General features: G+C 70.2%; 1 non-coding gene across 1 annotated transcript; it reads left to right on the forward strand.

Moving 5' to 3' along the window:
- Positions 1-3688: 3688 nt before the first annotated feature.
- LOC135979133 (5S ribosomal RNA) lies at positions 3689-3807 on the forward strand. The gene has a single exon (XR_010596456.1). It is a non-coding gene; the product is annotated as a 5S ribosomal RNA (ribosomal RNA).
- Positions 3808-6851: the final 3044 nt, after the last annotated feature.

Here is a 6851-nt window from a genome sequence, read left to right on the forward strand (position 1 = left end):
GGCGGAGGACCGACGGGGATGGCGATCCCCCCAAGATCGGCCCCGGGACACGCGACGGATGGCGGGAGAGAGACGGAGGACCGTCAGGACCCCGACCACCTTCCGGCTCCCTTCGGCTTCGAGCCCGCGGCAGAGTGCCCCGGGAGCCGCCAAGGAAGGACGGCGGAAGAGATGGGGTGAGCCTCCGAAGAGAGCCCCCCTTCTCCCCGCTTTCCCAGGCGGCCCGGGTTACACCCAAGGGCGAAAGCCGGCGGAAGAGAGAGCGAGACAGGGCGGGGGGGCGGGCCGTTAAGACCCCCCCCTCCCGGCACCTACCCTCGAACCTCTCTCCCCGCATTCCCCGGTGTTCCGGGTGACACCAGGGGAGAGTCCGGCAGCGGAGAGGGCGCGGGGCCCTCGCGCTGCTTTTCTTTCCCCCCCCGTGGTGCCCCGGGTGGCATCGAAGAAGGATGTCGGGAGTCAGACGGAGCCGGGCCCCCTCGAGCCCCCCCTTCGCCCCGCTTTTCCCGGTGTCCCTTTCTTGGTACGTGGCGACGCGGCGCAGAGGCCGCCACCGCCTTCCAGGCAACCCGCTAGAGAAGAAGTCAGCGACCCAGACAGGGAGGGCAGCAGGGGTTACTGGTGCTCCAGCGAGAGGGCGGTACGGGGGTCCCACCGACGCCGAGGGCCAGCCCACCTCCCGCGGCCCGCGCCGCGTGGTGTGGTCCTGTCGGGGGGGGACCGCAGCGCGCCCCTGCTCGCTCTCGCGACCGTGTTTGGCCCTGCTGAGCCTCGCGGCTCCCTGGGTTTTTCGGACCCCTGGGTGGTCTGCCGGAACCGCTCGACCTCGCACGGCGGAGATCTCGGCCAGACGGCCCCACGCACGGAGGGCCGGGCAGGTGCCCGGGCCGCCCCGAGGAGGGAAGTCCCCATCGGTCCCTGGATCCGTGCACGCGAAAAGGAAGAGGGTCCCCATCCGCCTGAACACCGGACGGCCCCGCGGTTGGGGTGCCGGCCCGCGAAGGGCCCTTCCCGTCGCGAACGTCAGCGCCACATCGATCGGCGGGCGCGAGAGGAGCGGGCCCCCCCTCCCTCCGGGGGGCGCCGACACTCGGAGCTCGGCTCCCGGCCGCTGCGGGGCCCGTGAGCTAAGAGCCGGGAAAAGCGGGCCGTCTCGGCGGAGGGCCGGGTGCTGGCCTCCGCCCTCAAACGGGCCCGCTCCCCCCCTCCCACGCCGGGCAGGGTCGGGTACAATACTCGGATTGATCCCCTAGGCTGAGCTCCGGTTCTCACAGGCTCTGAAAAACCTGTCCTCAGAAATCTCCTCACACAATCCTCGAAAGGCAGGTCGAAAAAGCCAAAGCCCCGCCTTCGGCGGTACGAAACTGGAACCGGGCGCCACCTCGTGGTTCCCTCGGTCGGCCGAGACGGCGTGGGGCGACCCCTTCCGGACATCCGCGAGACGACCGGCCGTCAGGTCAACCCATTCGCTCCAAAGGGGTTGACCTGGTGGCCGAGAGGGGACTTTGAAAATTTTTCGGACTTGGAAAACTTTTTTTTTTTTTTTTCCCCCCAGCCCGCTTCCTCCGGGTTGACCCGGTGGCCGAGCGTCTCGCCGTCCCCGGACGCGGCGAGGGACTGCCTCCCGGCCGTCAGGATCGGGCCCACGGAAGTCTGATTTTAAAAAAAATTGGCCGACGCCACCGCGGAGGGCTACCCGAGCACCCCGGGCCCCGGAGCCGGAAAAGGGAAAAAAAGGATCGGGCCCACTAGAGACATGGACCCGGCCGCCAAGCAGGCCGCCCTGGGCTGACCCTCCCCGGCCGCAGCGAGGGACTGCCTCCCGGCCGACAGGATCGGGCCCCTGGAAGTCTGGGGGGGGGGGGGGAAATCGCCCCACGCCTCCGAGGAGGGCTGCCCGGGCGGGCCTGGCCCCGGAGCTCGAAAAAAAAAAAAGGATCGGGCCCACTAGAGACATGGACCAGGCCGCCCTGGGCTCACCCTCCCCGGCCGCAGCGAGGGACTGCCTCCCGGCCGACTGGATCGGGCCCCTGGAAGTCTGGAAAAAAGACTGGAACCTGACGCCTCCGAGGAGGGGGCGCCCAGGGAAGGAGGGAGATCCGGGTTGACCTGGTGACCGGACGGGAAAGAGGCCACCGGGCGTCCCCCCCCTTAAAACCTAGGGGTTGACCTGGTGGCCGGAAAGCGAACCGGCCAGCAGGTGAACCCTTTCGATTCCACGGGTTGACCTGGTGCCCGGGAAGCGAACCGGCCAGCAGGTGAACCCGTTCGATTCCACGGGTTGACCTGGTGCCCGGGAGGGGACTCTGAAAATTTTTCAGCCCTTTCGACTCGGGGTTGACCTGGTGGCCGAGAGGGGACTCGCACGGCAGGCAAGCCGCCCTGGGCTCACCCTCCCCGGCCGCAGCGAGGGACTGCCACCCGGCCGACTGGATCGGGCCCCTGGAAGTCTGGAAAAAAGAATGGAACCTGACGCCTCCGAGGAGGGGGCGCCCAGGGAAGGAGGGAGATCCGGGTTGACCTGGTGACCGGACGGGAAAGAGGCCACCTGGCGTCCCCCCCCCTTAAAACCTAGGGGTTGACCTGGTGGCCGGAAAGCGAACCGGCCAGCAGGTGAACCCTTTCGATTCCACGGGTTGACCTGGTGGCCGGAAAGCGAACCGGCCAGCAGGTGAACCCGTTCGATTCCACGGGTTGACCTGGTGCCCGGGAGGGGACTCTGAAAATTTTTCAGCCCTTTCGACTCGGGGTTGACCTGGTGGCCGAGAGGGGACTCGCACGGCAGGCAAGCCGCCCTGGGCTGACCCTCCCCGGCCGCAGCGAGGGACTGCCTCCCGGCCGACAGGATCGGGCCCCTGGAAGTCTGGGGGCGGGGGGAAATCGCCCCACGCCTCCGAGGAGGGCTGCCCGGGCGGGCCTGGCCCCGGAGCTCGAAAAAAAAAAAAAGGATCGGGCCCACTAGAGACATGGACCAGGCCGCCCTGGGCTCACCCTCCCCGGCCGCAGCGAGGGACTGCCTCCCGGCCGACTGGATCGGGCCCCTGGAAGTCTGGGGGGGGGGGGGGAATGGAACCTGACGCCTCCGAGGAGGGGACGCCAGGGAAGGAGGGAGATCCGGGTTGACCTGGTGACCGGACGGGAAGAGGCCACCGGGCGTGCCCCCGTTAAAACCCCTAGGGGTTGACCTGGTGGCCGGAAAGCAAACCGGCCAGCAGGTGAACCCTTTCGATTCCACGGGTTGACCTGGTGCCCGGGAAGCGAACCGGCCAGCAGGTGAACCCGTCCGATTCCACGGGTTGACCTGGTGCCCGGGAGGGGACTCTGAAAATTTTTCAGCCCTTTCGACTCGGGGTTGACCTGGTGGCCGAGAGGGGCCTCGCACCGGCAGGCAAGCCGCCCTGGGCTCACCCTCCCCGGCCGCAGCGAGGGACTGCCCCTCCCCACCCCCCGGCTGACAGGATCGGGCGCACTGGAAGTCCGGGACAGTATTTTCCCCGACGCCGGGGAGGGCGGGCGGAGGGGCTCTGGCGGCCAGCCCGGGCCCCGGAGCTCGAAAAGGAAAAAAGGACCGGGCCCGCGAGAGACGGGGGCCCTGCCGCAGGGGGGGGGGGCAGTCCGACCGGGGCTCACCGTGCGGCAGGCCCGGGCGTCGGCAGGGGAAAGCGGGCGAGGAGGCGCGGGGCCGGGTGCCTACGGCCATACCGGACCGAACGCCCCCGATCCCGTCCGATCTCGGAAGGTAAACCGTCCCGGGCCTGGCTAGTACTTGGATGGGTGACCGCCTGGGAATCCCAGGTGCCGTAGGCAGCTTTTCCCGGTCCGAGTCAGCTCTCTCTCCTTTTCTGGGGGGGAAGGAGAGGGGGGGACGGGCCGGAAAGCCCCTCGTCGCTCCTGCCGAGTCGGAGGTCGCGGCCGCAGGTCACGGGTCTGGGCGCCTGGGGTCCGGCTCCCCACCCACCCGGCTTCCTCCGCGGAGGACCCCCCCCGGGGCCACCGAAGCCGCTGGGGGAGACCCCGGGCATGGGGCGGACTGGCCCGGACCCTCCCGGCCGCCGGCCCGCAGGTCCGCCCCGAATCCCCCCCCGCGGCCACCCAGGCCAGGCCTGGCCAGGCGGGACGGACGGCGGGTGTCCAGCGCCCAGCGGCTTCCTCCAGCGGGGACCCACGGACCCCAAAGCCGCAGGGGGAGGCCCCGGGCCCGGGACGGACTCGCTCGGACCCCCTGCGCCCGGCCGCCGGCCCGCGGGACCGCCCCGAATCCCCCCGCGGCCACCCAGGCCAGGCCTGGCCAGGCGGGACGGACGGCGGGTGTCCAGCGCCCAGCGGCTTCCTCCAGCGGGGACCCACGGACCCCAAAGCCGCAGGGGGAGGCCCCGGGCCCGGGCCCGACTCGCTCGGCCCCCCCGCCTCCCCTGCGCCCGGCCCCCGGCCCGCGGGACCGCCCCGAATCCCCCCGCGGCCACCCAGGCCAGGCCTGGCCTGGCGGGACGGACGGCGGGTGTCCAGCTCCCAGTGGCTTCCTCCAGCGGGGACCCACGGACCCCAAAGCCGCAGGGGGAGGCCCCGGGCCCGGGACGGACTCGCTCGGCCCCCCCGCCTCCCCTGCGCCCGGCCCCCGGCCCGCGGGACCGCCCCGAATCCCCCCGCGGCCATCCAGGCCAGGCCTGGCCTGGCGGGCCGGTGTGCGGCTCCCCCGGGCTTCCTCCCCCGACGACCCGCGCCCCCCTGAGCCGCAGGCGGAGACCCCGGCCCCGGGGCGGACCGGCCCGGGCTCGCTCGAGCCCCCTGCGCCCGGCCCGCAGGACCGCCCCCCCGAATCCCCCGGGAGAGGCCCGGCCTGCACGCCACTGACGACCCGCGGCCCCCAAAGTCGCAGGAGGCGCCCCCCCCCGGTTAGCCCCGTCTCGCTCCGCGCCCCCCGCCCCTCGCTGCCGGGACCGGGCGCCGCCCCAGAGTCAGCCGCAGCCGGCCGGCCTGAGAGCTGCCCTCCTGTGGACGACGGTGAGTTTACCTTGATACTAACCGGCCGTCAGCCAGGTCAACCCCATTGCTAGACTGGGGTGGACCTGGTGGCCGAGTGGGGACTTGGAACATTTGACAGCTGCTTCCCGGGGCTTGACCGGTTGTCCTGAACGCCCCCCACCCCCAGCCCCAGCCCCCGGCTCCTGCTCCCCTCTCCCCAGCCTCGGTGCTCCGCTCCCTGCCTCGGAGGCTGCCTCTCTGCGGCGCCTGCATCGCCTCCGAGGACGCGCACCCTCCGGAGGCTGGACGTAAACCCACCACTGCCGCTGACCCGGCTCTCCGAGGGACGACTGTGAGGCCTCCCCCCCCCCCCCACCCCCGGACCGCCCTGGGGACGACTGCTAAGCCTCCCCCACCGGACCGCCCGGGGCAAGACTGCTAAGCCTCCCTCCCACACACACACACACACACTGTCGGGGGAGGACTATTAAGCTTTCCCCCTGGAGCGCCCGGGGCGGACGACTGTTAAGCCTGCCCCCGGAGTCCTCGGGGGAGGACTATTAAGCTTTCCCCCCTGGAGCGCCCGGGGGGGGACGACTATTAAGCCTGGCCCCCGGAGTCCTCGGGGGACGACTATTAAGCCTCCCCCGGACTGGCCGGGGGGCGACTATTAAGCCTCCCCCGGACCTGCTCCGTCTCGACTATTAAGCCCCCCTCTGTGGTCCTCAAGACCACTGCCGTGCTGCCCTCGGAGTGGGGTGACACCCGGGCCGGAAAGCAAACCGGCCACCAGGTCAACCCGTCGAATCCAATGGGTTGACCTGGTGGCCGGAAAGCAAACCAGCCGCCAGGTCAACCCGTCGAAACCAATGGGTTGACCTGGTGGCCGGAAAGCAAAACGGCCGCCAGGTCAACCCAGTAGATTCAGCGGGTTGACCTGGTGGCCGAACGGGGACTTTGAAAATTTGACAGCCGCTTCCCGGGGGTTGACCTGTTGTCCCGGTGGGGACTTTGAACATTTGACAGCCGCCTCCCAGGGCTTGACCTATTGTCCCGGTGGGGACTTTGAGAATTTTACAGCCGCTTCCCGGGGCTTGACCTGGTGGCCGAGTGGGGACGTTGAACATTTGACAGCCGCTTCCAGGGGGTTGACCTGTTGTCCTGAACGCCCCCCCACCTCCCCCCCGGCTCCTGCTCCCCACTCCCCAGCCTCGGTGCTCCGCTCCCTGCCTCGGAGGCTGCCTCTCTGCGGCGGCTGCATCGCGTCCGAGGACGCTCACCCTCCGGAGGCTGGACGTAAAGCCTGACACCCGCCACCGCCGCCGACACGGCTCTCGGAGGGACGACTCTGAGGCCTCCCCCCACCCCCGGACCGCCCTGGGGACGACTGCTAAGCCTCCCCCCCGCCCACACCCACACCCACACTGTCGGGGGATGACTCTTAAGCCTCTCCCAGACTGCCTGGGGAACGACTATTAAGCCTGCCCCCCGGAGCACTCGGGGGACGACTATTAAGCCTCCCGCGGACTGCCCGGGGGATGACTATTAAGCCTCCCCTGGAACGACTATTAAGCCTCCCCCGGACTGGCCGGGGGGCGACTATTAAGCCTATCCTCGGGGGAGGACTATTAAGCTTTCCCCCTGGAGCGCCCGGGGGGACGACTATTAAGCCTGGCCCCCGGAGTCCTCGGGGGACGACTATTAAGCCTCCCCCGGACCTGCTCCCTCTCGACTATTAAGCCCCCCCTCTGCGGTCCTCAGCACCACTGCCGCGCTGCCCTGGGAGTGGGGTGACATCCGGTCCGGAAAGCAAACCGGCCACCAGGTCAACCCGTCGAATCCAATGGGTTGACCTGGTGGCCGGAAAGCAAACCGGTCGCCAGGTCAAC

Source organism: Chrysemys picta, unplaced genomic scaffold, assembly GCF_011386835.1.
Source record: "Chrysemys picta bellii isolate R12L10 unplaced genomic scaffold, ASM1138683v2 scaf673, whole genome shotgun sequence".
Classification (NCBI taxonomy): domain Eukaryota; kingdom Metazoa; phylum Chordata; order Testudines; family Emydidae; genus Chrysemys; species Chrysemys picta.